The sequence below is a fragment of the Bos grunniens genome, chromosome 9, assembly GCF_055505025.1.
Source record: "Bos grunniens cultivar Pamir isolate PY7600 chromosome 9, Bosgru_T2T1.0, whole genome shotgun sequence".
NCBI classification, from domain to species: domain Eukaryota; kingdom Metazoa; phylum Chordata; class Mammalia; order Artiodactyla; family Bovidae; genus Bos; species Bos grunniens.
Window position 1 is genome coordinate 79,148,441 of NC_141173.1, and position 14,838 is coordinate 79,163,278.

Genomic DNA, 14,838 nt, shown 5'->3' on the forward strand with positions numbered 1-14,838 from the left:
ACTTAGAACTCACTGAAGACAGTATCTGAGCACCTGTAAACATTTAGTAAATGATTATATCATGAATATTGAATGAAAATAAATGCAACTCATGCGTACGCACTGTGTTAAAATGAGACATAAGAAGCTCAGACATTTTCACTCTATTTTATGCCCTCAAGAAGCATCAGTGTAAGAATTTGATACACAGCTCATTTATCTAGGAACCTAATCATCAGTTTTAATGTTGCAAATTCAACATCCAGTTTTATGAAATTTTCCCACCTTTTTTCTCACTGAAAAATAGTCCCAAGCTGGTTATTTTATAACTTATTTTTTTAGACCCAGGCATAAAACCTTGGTTATAAAAGCAGACTTCAGCCTCTGGGTTATGGATGTTAGTGGTGAGTACACCCTCCCCTTACATTAGAACTATATGACTCTGGGCATTTCCACATAACTTTTGGTTAACCTTGACCTATACTTTATCAAATATTCATATGATGTAGAGGGATTTGGGATAGGAGCAGAGTGATTACAAAATTTCTCATCTAGATTTGGACAGTTTTGCTTACAACTAAAAAAAAAAAAAACAAAAACACAAAAATGAGGAGGAGGAAAAGGAGACGGAGAAGAAGAGAGAAGAAGAAAAAAACAAAAAATAAAGGAAACTGAGTATGATCCTGAGACCTTAGGTGTAACAGACTATCATCAGGGAACCAAAGCAGAGCATCAGGCCACCCTGAAGAGAAGAAATGATCCAGTGAGCATCACTAACTGCATTCCAGTTGATTTATAGTTGCTTCCCAAAGGTTGCCTTTTAATGTTGACATAAAGCCTTGATTCAGGCTTGACTGAGAGTACTGAATGCTCATTTCTTTTTTGATAGAAAGAAGCTAAGATTATCCCTCCTCCCACTCTGTCCCAGGGTATCACTGAATCTTCAAATTGAGGTCTTCAAATTGGGATTCTTTTCAAGAATAGTTGTGCATACAATTTTAATGGAGTCAATTTATAGCTTTTCACTTACTCTTTTCTAGCATGGTATAGAGTTTTTAAAATTCCTTTTCTTAATTTGTGTACAAAAAAGACGTTATCCCACTCACTGATACCATCAGACTTTGCAAATTAATGTTGTCTTACATACCTTCATTAAGGCATATAGATCTCATTATGGAAGCTTTAGCTTCTCCCCATTCTATGCATCTTTCTGTTAAGAAACAAATAGGAAATTAAAATGGTATATTTCCATCCTTGTAGAAGGTTCTTAAGTCAGATATGTAGTAGATTATTGGTAGTGTGATTGATGACAACTTTATTTAATGGTCCCATCTCTACCAAACCTCTACTATTTTCAAAGAATGTATTGTTCTTGAGAAAACATATGGTTAGAGAAAGCAGGGAGCTTTAGGAGGAAATAATAAACTCTTTAAAATAGCTTTCATTCACATACTTCATGTGAGCAACTGCTAGAAGTTATTTGCAATCCCCATTCCTAAAATGCATCATTAGGAGGAAAGTAAAGAATCTATAGATACCCAACGTAATACAGATTACTCTAATATTTTTAAATGCAACTAGAGTGGTGTGGAGTACACTGAATTTTTAAAATTATAATAGATATAATTTGCACATAAATAATTATTTAATTGAATGTGGTTTGCCTTATTGAATAATGTAGTTAAACTTTATCAAAGACTTTATTGAAATATTTATTGTCAATAAATCATCTTAGTTCACTGTAAATATTACATGTTAAAATATTTTCTGCTTTCTACTAACACAAAATTATACTGCTAATGTTGGACTGATTACTCTTCAGTTGTATATTCTGTTTCCTCCATGTAATACACAGAAAAATTTTGATTGTGATCTAATTAAAATAATATAGTTATTCTTGTTATTTGGGCTCCAAAATCACTGCAGATGTTGACTGCAGCCTTGAAATAAAAGACGCTTACTCCTTGGAGGGAAAGTTATGACCAACCTAGACAACATAAGAAAAAGCAGAGACATTACTTTACCAACAAAGGTCCGTCTAGTCAAAGCTATGGTTTTTCCAGTAGTCATGTATGGATATGAGAGTAGGACTATAAAAAAGCTGAGTGCCAAAGAATTGATGCTTTTGAACTGTGGTGTTGGAGGAGACTTTTGAGAGTCTCTTGGACTGCAAGGAGATCCAACCAGTCCATCCTAAAGGAAATCAGTCCTGAATATTCATTGGAAGGACTGATGTTGAAGCTGAAACTCCAATACTTTGGCCACCTGATGTGAAGAACTGACTCATTTGAAAAGACCCTGATGCTGGGAAAGATTGAAGGCAGGAGGAGAAGGGGATGACAGAGGATGAGATGGTTGGATGGCATCATTAACTCAATGGACATGAGTTTGACTAAGCTCCAAGTGTTGGTGATGGACAGGAAAGCCTGGAGTGCTGCAGTCAATGAGGTCACAAAGAGCTGGACACAACTGAGTGACTGAACTGAACTGATTCTTATTTAATTTCCCAGAAGCTGAATGTCAGAATTGAACACATGCATAAACATATTTTCTGAAAGAACATAATGTATTTATTACATCTTCTGCTTCTTAATCTATAATTTTGTTTTTCATGATACTAAATGATTGAAAGTTAAATAATGCAATATGGGCTTCCCAGGTGGCGCTAGTGGTAAAGAACCCACCTGCAAATACAGGAGACATAAGAGATGTGGGTTCGATCCCTGAGTCGGAAGATCCCCTTGAGGAGAGCATGACAACCCACTCCAGTATTCCTGCCTGGAGAATTCCATGAACAGAGGAGCATGGTGGGCCTCAGTCCATTGGGTCGTAAAAAGTTGGACATGAATGAAGTGACTGAGCACACTTGCAATGCAATATAGCATAAAATTCACCCAACTTCAATTACTTATATTAAATTCACATTTTAATTTTATTTACCTATTTTATCATATACTTTACCAGATGCTCTCTGGAATTTATTTCTCTCTCTCTTTTTGATATTCCTCAAATGCATATTAACAGATGCTTTTGAGTTGGAAAATATAAAGTGAAACTTTTTCTCATATAAAGTGTCTGGTTTGACTAATCAGTATGACAGTAAGAACAAGCATTATTTCTAAAGTTACAGTGTCAAAGAAAAGTCCCTTAAATGAACTAAATCAGGAAACTCTTAAGTTTTGCCAAATGAACAAAAAGTTACAGCAGATGAAAAAAAGTATTTCATTAGAAAAATTGCATTGCTAAAAATGCTATAGTATTTGTGTCCCCAGTCAACTAATTCAGAGAATCTTAGGTTAATCAAAGTGTTTATAAAGGAAAAGAATAATAGACTTAATTAGATGGTGATTTGATAAGCCTAGGGAAGTAGTGATTTAATATGGTGAAATCACCTAAGAAGAAAGTTGGCATTGCTTATGTTCTTTTAAATTTGAATATTCATATGCCCTGTGTTTCAGAATTTTACTCCTAGGTATGCTCTTAAGAGCATATGGGCTAGTAAGCATTCTCTGACATACATCACAGCAGGATCCTCTATGACCCACCTCCCAGAATATTGGAAATAAAAGCAAAAATAAACAAATGGGACCGAATTAACCTTAAAAGCTTCTGCACATCAAAGGAAACTATTAGCAAGGTGAAAAGACAGCCTTCAGAATGGGAGAAAATAATAGCAAATGAAGCAACTGACAAACAACTAATCTCAAAAATATACAAGCAACTCCTACAGCTCAACTCCAGAAAAATAAATGACCCAATCAAAAAATGGGCCAAAGAACTAAATAGACATTTCTCCAAAGAAGACATACAGAGGGCTAACAAACACATGAAAAGATGCTCAACATCACTCATTATCAGAGAAATGCAAATCAAAACCACTATGAGGTACCATTTCACACCAGTCAGAATGGCTGCAATCCAAAAGTCTACAAATAATAAATGCTGGAGAGGGTGTGGAGAAAAGGGAACCCTCTTACACTGTTGGTGGGAATGCAAACTAGTACAGTGTGGAGATTGCTTAAAAAACTGGAAATAGAACTGCCTTATGATCCAGCAATCCCACTGCTGGGCATACACATTGAGAAAACAAATGACACAAAAGATTGGATGGCCAAAAGACAAAAAAACCTGAAAAACAAATTTATGCACAAGTCTTTCGTCCCAAACTCCTGGTTTTCATTATAAATGACAAAATTGCTAACTGATTACCTGTTGGAATAGAAAATTAAAAATCATATTTGATAATAGTATATCATGGGAGCTTTAGTATAAGAGATATTAAATGTCTTTGCTGAAAAACAAAATACTTTAAATTGCATCCATCCCATTTTTTCAGTGTTGAGTCTGTTAAGATCTTTGCAGCTGATTCAAGTCAATGTGGAAAATATGACTATATTAATAATTATGTTTACTAGTTGCATGTATAACATTTTAGACTGGAGTTGGTTTCAAGGCATTTATTTTGCCCAGATTAGAACATTTTATTTTAATGCATTTGCAAACATTCTTAAAACAGTTCACACATGACACAGTTCATAATACAGCATAGAAGTTTGGAAATATTTCTTAATGAGAGAACTTGAAATATTCATATAAATCAACACATCCCTCCCTATGAAGTTGTTTTTTTTATTTTCCATTCAAGTAAATCTGTTCACTAAATCTTAGAGCTGTTAGCTATTAAGAGCAACAAATAATTTAGGCTATTTAAAGAACCAATGGGATCCCATCAACTGGGTCTGAACCCACATTTAGTTTTCAACAGATAAGAATTAGTAATAAAATTCAGAATAGATTTCAGGTAATTAGATTTAATTTGCACCTACTGAATAGAGAACAATATGCATTTTAGAAAAACTAACACATAACTTAGTTCCTCCCTCACTTTCCCAAAATTTCTTTATTTTTTTACCAAGATGTAAAATAAAATGCTACAGTACTACGCATATGCCATACATATGTCATCATTTCTTTAGTCTTGGCAGAACAAGCCCCAGGCAAGATTGTGAATGAAAAGATTGGCCTTGACATAACCAGACCTACTTTAGGCAGTTTTCCTCTCCTCTTCATGGTACTTTTCTTTGCATCCTTAAGGAACTTCATCTTTGTAAAATTCCCTGACCCCTGCCAATTAAATCTGTTCTCAGCACAGAGTTCAGCCTCACTTGTTCATCCTTCACTGTCAATTAATGGAAAGGTATTACTTTACCAGGGCTCTTGACATTTTAAGCCATCTTTCTAATTGTGGAATCAGTGGCTTTGTCCCCTGGAAAGCCAGATCAACTACTTAAGTAGGCTTGTCTTCTAATGTAGAAGTCAAAGCTGACCTGGCTTTCAAGAAAAAAAGAAGAAACTTACTAAAAAGTCATTTCTTTAAGCAAACACGGTTGATTGAGATATTAATGCCCAATTAGTGATTCTGAGGTCACCAATTAAATGTCCTGACCACTCAGTCAATGATGCTGACAGTTACTGTGTTCAGGGCTTGTCACTGTTTGCAGATCTGTCTCTTAGCTTTATGACCAGTGAATCACATTGTTCAAACTGAGCTCTGTCAACCTTAATTGTTTCCCACAAGGGTAGCTCATCTGCTGCTGTCATTTCCCAGGTATTAATATTGATTCAAGCTCACTCCAATGTCTCCCAGAAGCCTTTCTTCTTCCAACATTTGATAGGATTATTTGCCCTAATTCAAGTTGTCATATAACTACTTTTTTTTTCACACAGTTTTCTGGGCCCACAAAGTGACCAAAGCAACATCTGAGAGCCTATCTGAATTGTTGGCATTGGCGACACCAATTATTTAACTTAAATCATTTCCTAATTTTGCTGGAATACGCACTTCATAAAGACAAGATTTATGTGAGCCCAGGATGGGCACATAGTGAGTACTTATTTTGTAAATAACTAAGGGGAATTTAGCAGTAGGTTTTCCTGAAGGTAAAAGAAAGGAGAATATATACATTTTGATTGATATTCTGATTTTAATTTAAAAATGTGCCTGAAGAGAAGACAGCCCTCTGTTTACCCCTATAACTCATTATACACAAAAGTAGGAGTGGAGTCTGGGGGTTGCAAAGAATTGTAAAGAAGTATGTTTGGTGTGTGCAAAAGATCCATCAGAAGGGATGGTAAATAAGCTTAGGAAGGAGATATATGTGTGTGTATATATATATACATACATACATATACATATATATATATATATATATATATATATATATATATATATAAGCAATGAAGAAATGCTGAGTTTCTTTCTTCTTTCATGTCCATATTATCCAAAAGGGCAAATGTTTGCAAGTTTACTAGTATATGAGTATTTCTATGTGGAGGTGGGTGTGAATTTTGCTGTCTCCCTCTTCCTTACCTCCTTCCATTCCCTCCTCTTTCACTTGGAATTGTCAGAAAAATACTACCTTGGGCAAAATTTTTCTAGGATTTGAAGAAGATATACATTTCTTCCTACTTTGTTTAATTATTTTAGAAACCCCTTGCAAACAAAACTATTGACTCACAATGTACAATATTTATTTTTCTTTATGTATAATATGAGGTTTGTTTTGAACTTAGGAATAAAAGCAGAAATGGGTATACTGTAACACCAATCTGCTAAGCCTTCCAAGTTTATTTATGTAGTTATTAATGAAACCATAGTAGGGTATAGGAAAATCAAATTTATTTAAATTATTGATTTAATCTAATTTCAAAAATGAAGTTAAATATTAACATTATAGCATATAACCTCCAGATATACTCAATATAAAACTGATAAAGAAGGTACATAATAAAATATTATTAATTAAGAAGATTGCAAAGGCAACAGCAATGGAGAGGATTATAGTTCAGTAACGAGCAATATTGCATAGGAGCCTGGAATGTCAGGTCCATGAATCAAGGCAAATTGGAAGTGATCAAACAAGAGATGGCAAGAGTGAACGTCCACATTCTAGGAATCAGCGAACTCAAATGGACTGGAAAGGGTGAATTTAACTCAGATGACCATTATATCTACTACTGTGGGCAAGAATCCCTTAGAAGAAATGGAGTAGCCATCATAGTCAACAAAAGAGTCCAAAATGCAGTACTTGGACGAAGTCTCAAGAATGACAGAATGACCTCTGTTTTTTTCCAAGGCAAACCATTCAATATCACAGTAATCCAAGTCTATGCCCCAACCGGTATTGCTGAAGAAGCTGAAGTTGAATGGTTCTATGAAGACCTACAAAACTTTCTAGAACTAACACCCCCCAAAAAAATGTCCTTTACATTATAGGGGACTGGAATGCAAAAGTAGGAAATCAAGAAACACCTGGAGGAACAGGCAAATTTGACCTTGGAGTATAGAATGAAGCAGGGCAAAGGCTAACAGAGTTTTGCCAAGAGAACACACTAGTTATAGCAAACACCCTCTCCCAACAACGCAAGAGAAGACTCTACACATGGACATCACCAGATGGCCAACACCAAAAACAGATTGATTATATTCTTTGCAGCCAAAGATGGAGAAGCTCTATACAGTCAGCAAAAACAAGACTGGGAGCTGACTGTGGCTCAGATCATGAACTCCTTATTGCCAAATTCAGACTTAAAGAAAGTGGAGAGAACCACTAGACCATTCAAGTATGACCTAAATCAAATCCCTTACATATATAGTGGGGTTTGAGATATAGTGGAAGTGAGAAGTAAATTTAAGGGACTAGATCTGATAAACAGAGTGCCTGATGAACTATGGACAGAGGTTCATGACATTGTACAGGAGACAGAGATCAAGACCATCCCCAAGAAAAAGAAATGCAAAAAAGCAAAATGTCAGAAGAGGCCTTATAAATAGCTGAGAAAAGAAGAGAAGTGAAAAGCAAAGGAGAAAAGGAAAGATATATCCATTTGAATTCAGAGTTCCAAAGAATAGCAAGGAGAGATAAGGAAGCCTTGCTCCATGATCAGTGGAAAGAAACAGAGAGACACAATAGAATGGGAAAGACTACAGATCTCTTCAAGAAAATTAAAGATACCAAGGGAACACTTCATACAAAGATGGGCTCAATAAAGGAAAGAAATGGTATGGACCTAACAGAAGCAGAAGATATTAAGAAGAGATGGCAAGAATACACAGAAGAACTGTACAAAAAAGATCTTCATGACCCAGATAGTCACAATAGTGTGATCACTCATCTAAAGCCAGATCCAACCAGTCCATCCTCAAGGAGATCAGTCCTGAGTGTTCATTGGAAGGACTGATGCTGAAGCTGAAACTCCAATACTTTGGCCACCTGATGTGAAGGACTGACTCATTTGAAAAGACCCTGATGCTGAGAAAGATTGAAGGCAGGAGGAGAAGGAGAGGACAGAGGGTGAGATGGTTGGATGGTATCACTGACTCAATGGGCATGAATTTGAGTTGGTGATGGACAGGGAGGCCTGGCATGCTGCGGTCTGTGGGGTTGCAAAGAGTTGGACACAACTGAGAGACTGAACTGAACTGAACTAAATTGAAGGTTACATTAGTAAAAATAAATAAGTAAAAATTACATAAACAAATAAGACCTTCGGTGCAGTTATTATGACAGACACTAGACACACAACAAAATTCTTTAACTTCTCTGCAGACCTTCACTTAAAGGTTGCTCCATTGATAGATAACTAAGCTTCACTCTTCAGTATCTCTTTCTCTGTGCCTGAACCCGAGATTCAAATTGATGACTGATGTGTCTGAACTGCTCAGTTTTGAGAGGAAGACTTTTTGTTGTTGTTGAGTGCATCCTAATTGAACTAGAATACTATACCAAACCAGGTCATGATACAGTGCTTTTCAAAATTACACTGAGTTTTGACTTCCATATTTGTGCAACATTTGTTTCACCACATCATGCAATCAGCAATCAACACACTCTTTGAGAGTCACCATCATGTACGATGGGGCTTCCCAGGTGGCACTAGTGCTAAATGACCCACCTGCCAGTGCAGGAGACGTAAGAAACACGGGTTCCATCTATGCATTGGGAAGATCCCCTGGATGGGGGCCTGGCAACCCACTCCAGTATTCTTTCCTAGAGAATCCCATGGACAGAGGAGCCTGGAGGGCTACAGTCCATTGTGATGCAGAGTCTGACTCGACTAAAGCAACTTAGCACGCACACAAGCATCATGTCCAGTGGCTAATTGCCAAGTTAGGAATATAGTGTGCCATGCTTTCATTTAAAGTTCATACACACACAACGTTGGAGGAGATCCTTCTCTTCTCTAGGAAACTGTGTTTTAAAGAGTCAACCTTGCAAGTATGTCCATGCATATGAACCATGATGCTTGCTGTAAAAATCTCCTTTCTATACGTTTTCAGAATCTTTTTGTAAGAGGATTTGAAATCTTCATAGAATACAAAATGTGGTATAGCTGATCTCTTCACAGGGAAGATGCAAGATGAGATATATCTGGATATTTGCATAACAGACTCAGAGTATTAGCAATTAAAGCAAAATTTAGAAATTTAGGTAATACATAATACAGAGCTTTGAACAAGGCAACAAAGGTATACCTGGAGAACATTTACTAAAGGAGATTTTCATGGTACTACAGAAATGATCTATTCAAATTATTGACACTGATAAGTAGGTATAAAAAGACATTTAATCACATAGCTTTTCTTTCATTGATCATGTAGACGCATACTTAGATATTAAATTCTGTGCTGTCTTTGAAATGACTGTATTATTATGGTCAATATTTTAATTTGTGAATTGTGGGAATAAACATAAACATATTTTTTAGTCAGGTATATTAGTTTGATTGGGCTGCCATCACAAAATAGCACAGAAACAATAGAATGTATTGTCTCACAATTCTGGAGACTGGAAGTCCAAAATGAAGATGTTGGCAGAGTTGATCTCTTCTGACAGTTGTGAAGGAGGATCTGTTCTATGTTTCTCTCCTTGGCTTATAGATGGCCATCCCCTCCCTATGTCTCTTCATATCATCTTCCCTTTATATGTGTCTTGGTGTATAAATTTTCCCTTTTTATAAGAACACCGGTGATATTGGATTAGAGTCTATCCTAATTATCTTATTTTAATTTGATTGCCTCTATAAAAACCTTATCTCCAAATAAGGTCACCTAATGAAATATCAGAATTCAGACTTCAACATTTAACTTTGTGGGGGAACACAATTTACACCATAACCTACTTACTTAGGTATAATTTACATGGAGTAAAATGAAATATTTTTTGATATGTGTAAATGTAATCACCACCACAATCAAGTTATAGAATAGTTTCATCACTCCCAAATATTTTTGTAATATTTTAGTAGTCAGATATTTGTGTGCTAAATCATCTCTGACTCTTTGCAACCCCATGGACTGTAGCCCACCAGGCTCTTCTGTCCATGGAATTTTCCAGGCAAGGATACTGGAGTGTGTTTCCATTTGCTCCTCTAGGACATCTTCCCAACCCAGGGATGGAGCCCATGTCTCCTTCATCTCCTGCATTGGCAGATGGATTCAATACCACTGTGCCACCTGGGAAGCCCATTTTTGGTAGTCAATCCTTCCTATAATACAAGTGCCTGGCAACAACTGATTTGTTTTCTAATACTTTTGTCATGAAAATAAAATTATACATATATAACCTTTTGCATCTAGCTTATTTCACTAAGTATAATGTTTTGGGGAGTCATCCATATAGTTGCATGGGTCAATTGATCATTCATTTCTATTGCTAATCATTATTCTATTATACAGATGTACCACAATTTATTTATTCATTATTTATTAGTGCAAATTTGGAAATTCCCAGTTTTTTTGCTAAATAAATCTTTCTAAACATTTTTATATAGATCTTTACATAGAAATTTTCATTCTTATTAATCCTTTCGGGTTATATTTCTCAGTTATTTGGTAAGTGTACATATCATTTTATAGGATTCACCATTCTATTTTCCAAATTATTTTGTCACTTAGCATATTCAACAGCAAATATGAATTATTTTGCATCCTCACCAGCAATATATATAATCTGCATTTGGTTTATTTGATAATTTTTGCCACATTAGTAGGTTTGTCCTGGTATCTTATTATGGCCCTAATTTAAATTTCCCCAATGGCTAATATTAATAACATTGGACATTCTTTCATATGCATAATTGTCAGTTGTATTTTCTCTTTGTGAAGTGTCTTTGCAAATTTTCCACTATAATTTTTTTATGCTGTTTGTCATCTTATCATGGGGTCGTAAGAGTTCTTTCTGGATTTTCCAGGTGCCTAGGCCACAAAGAGTCACACATGGCTGAGCACGCACATAAACACAAGAGTTCTTTGCACTTTCTTTACTAAATCATTTAAAATAGATATTTGTGAGTATATTTGTGAATATATTTCCAATTCATGGTTATTTATTTTATTTCTTTTATTGTATTCTACAAAGAAGAGAATATTTTAATTTTGGTGAAGTCAAATTTGTCAAAATCTATCTTTTTGTTTTTCATTTTTGTGTTTTGTCTAAAAATTGTCAAAGACTTTCTTTCATGTTTTCTACTAGAGTGTTTATAATTTTAGATCTTATATCACAATCTTCAAAAATTTCAATAAATCTTAATCTTTCTCAGTTATATGGCAAGTGTACATATCATTTTATAGGAAATTGCCATTCTGTTTTCCAAATTATTTTGTCACTTGTCATATTCAACAGCAAATATTAATGTGTTAATTAAGATTTATTAATTTTTATTTTATTTTTTAAATTTATTTAATTTATTTTTGACTTTGGGTATCCAAATATTCCAGTAACATTTGTTGAAAAGATAATATTTTTCCATTAAGTTACTTCAGTGACTTTGTTGAAATCAATCAGTAATGTATTTGTGGGTCCCTTTCCAGTAACATGTTCTGTTCTATTGTTTTACAAGTTTGTTGTTACACAAAATCCCCACTGTTTTAATTAGTGTAACTTAGAATTAATTTAAAAATAAGCTAGCATGTGTTCTCCAGTTTTCTTTTTGTTTCAGTTGGAATATAATTTACATGCCATGAAAATTGTAACTTTAAAGTGTTATTATTCAATTCATAAGTTTGTGCAATCATCATCACATAACTCTAGAAAATTTTCATCACTTCAAAAAGAAGCATTGTATCCTTCATCTGTTTCTCCCATTCCCATTCCTCCAGTCTTTGGTATGAAAATTAATGGGATCACTACTCTGGGGGCTCCGAGGGTGAGGTCCTTGACCACATGGGATGAGAGAGTGGAGCTAGAATCTTATTAGGCTTAGACGACAGAGTATATTGTCACAGAGATTATTCTCAGGCACTGAAATCTAATGGAATTTCCTTTTGTGAATTTTGGACTTGTTTGTGACTCATATTCACCTTTAAAATTACCACGTTTAGAATGAGTTAGCCTCCCTGATGCTTGTCTCACCATTACATTTCTGACGCTGATAATGTGTGTTCAAGGTTTCACAGATATACAGATAGGGAGAAATTTTGTCCCAGGATGGATGATACACAAAGTCTCACCCAAACTGGATTTTGATGTTTTAGAACTTGCTACTTTCCAAGTTAATTAAAACATCTAGGATAGAAGTCCATGTGAAGATGAACGTATGGTTGGAATGATTCATATACAAGGCAAGGAACACAAAGGATTACCAACCACTCCAAGAATCTAAGATTCTGGAATCAAGATTGCTGAGAGAAATATCCATAACCTCAGATATGGAGATGACACCACCCTTATGGCAGAAAACCAAGAGAGCATCTTGGTGAAGGTGAGGGAGTAGAGTAAAAACCTGGCTTAAAACTCAGCATTCCGAAAACAAAGATCATGGCATCCAGTCCCATCACTTCATGGAAATTAGATAGGGAAACAATGGAAACAGTGACAGACTTTATTTCCTTGAGCTCCAAAATCACTGCAGATGGTGACTGCAGCCCTGAAATTGAAAGACGCTTGCTCCTTGGAAGAAAAGCCATGACCAATTTAGACAGCATATTAAAAAGCAGAGACATTACATTAATGGCAAAGGTCCATCTAGTCAAAGCTATGGTTTTTCCAGTAGTTAGGTATGGATGTGAGAGTTGGACCATAAAGAAGACCGAGCACCAAAGAACTGATGCTTTTGAACTTTGGTGTTGGAGAAAACTTTTGAGAGTCCCTTCGACAGCAAGGAGATCATACCAGTCAATCCTAAAGAAATCAATCCTGATTATTCATTGGAAGGACTGATGCTGAAGCTGAAGCTCCAATACTTTGGCTACCCGATGCAAAGATCAAATATTGGAAAAGACCCTGATGCTGGGAAAGATTGAAGGAAGGAGGAGAAGGGGATGACAGAGTATGAGATGGTTGGATGGCATCACCAACTCAATGGACATGAGTTTGAGTAAGCCCTGGGAAATGCTGAACGACAGGCAAGCCTGGCATACTGCAGTCCATAGGGTGGCAAAGAGTCAGACACGACTGAGTGACTGAACAAAACAAACAAGTCAAAATCTAAAAGTCAAGGAAGGGTCCTCCTCTAGTGTTTTCAGAGCAAGCATGACCCTGCCTACACTTTGATTTTGGACTTGTTGCCCCAAGAAATGTGAGATAATTTATTTTTTGTAATTTCTATCACTGTCTTATAATTTTAAATCAATTTATGCATGTTTTTTGCCTGTTTTCATTAAATCTTTTAGCATGTTAATCACTGTTATCTTCAAGACTCAGTTTAAGAGATACTATATTTGGGCTTTCTCTGAGTCTGCTTCCATGAATTGTTTTATCTTTTGATCAAGGCCTGTGTGGATGTATGTGTGTGTATAAATCTCATAACTTTATTTCATGCTAGACATCAAGTATCAGAGAAGGCAGTGGCACCCCACTCCAGTACTCTTGCCTGGAAAATCCCAGAGGAGCCTGGTGGACTGCAGTCCATGGGGTCGCTAAGAGTCGGACATGACTGAGCGACTTCACTTTCACTTTTCACTTTCATGCATTGGAGAAGGAAATGGCAACCCACTCCAGTGTTCTTGCCTGGAGAATCCCAGGGGCAGTGGAGCCTGGTGGGCTGCCGTCTATGGGGTCGCACAGAGTCAGACATGACTGAAGTGACTTACCAGCAGCAGCAGCAGACATCAAGTATAGAAGGACAGTGGAAACTGAGGCCAAGAGTATTTATAATCAATAAGGGGCACCTCAGTTCTTCTGCACAGACACTAGTGTGGGGAGTTGGCAATCTAATATGTGATTCAGATAGATTTGTGATTTGTGTTGGCAATTTTTGTGTTTGGTAAGGCAATGGCTCCCCACTCCAGTACTCTTGCCTGGAAAATCCCATGGACAGAGGAGCCTGGTAGGCTGCAGTCCATGGGGTCGCTGAGGGTCGGACACGACTGAACGACTTCACTTTCACTTTTCACTTTCATACACTGGAGAAGGAAGTGGCAACCCACTCCAGTGTTCTTGCCTGGAGAATCCCAGGGATGGGGGAGCCTGGTGGGCTGCCGTCTATGGGGTCGCACAGAGTCGGACACGACTGAAGCGACCTAGCAGCAGCAGCAGTTTTCAAATTCCTTCTGGCTGGCCTAGCTGTCCACAATTTCTCTACCTTTTGTGCCACAAATAGGATATTTCCTCACACTCTTACCCTGTTTATCAGTAGCCTGATGTTACTTGTTATGAATTGCTAGGTGTATGATAGGGGCAATTATCCTGTCCGAGCTTCAGCATGGGCCTTCTTAGCATTTCTTCTTTTTCCCACTGTATGGAATCCAAATGACACTATTATGTCCAGCGGGCTGTATAGACAGCAGAGTTTCCTGACAATTCCCCAGTGATACCCCTGTTTTGCACAAGGGAAGGACAATGGATCCAAGAGCTCTTC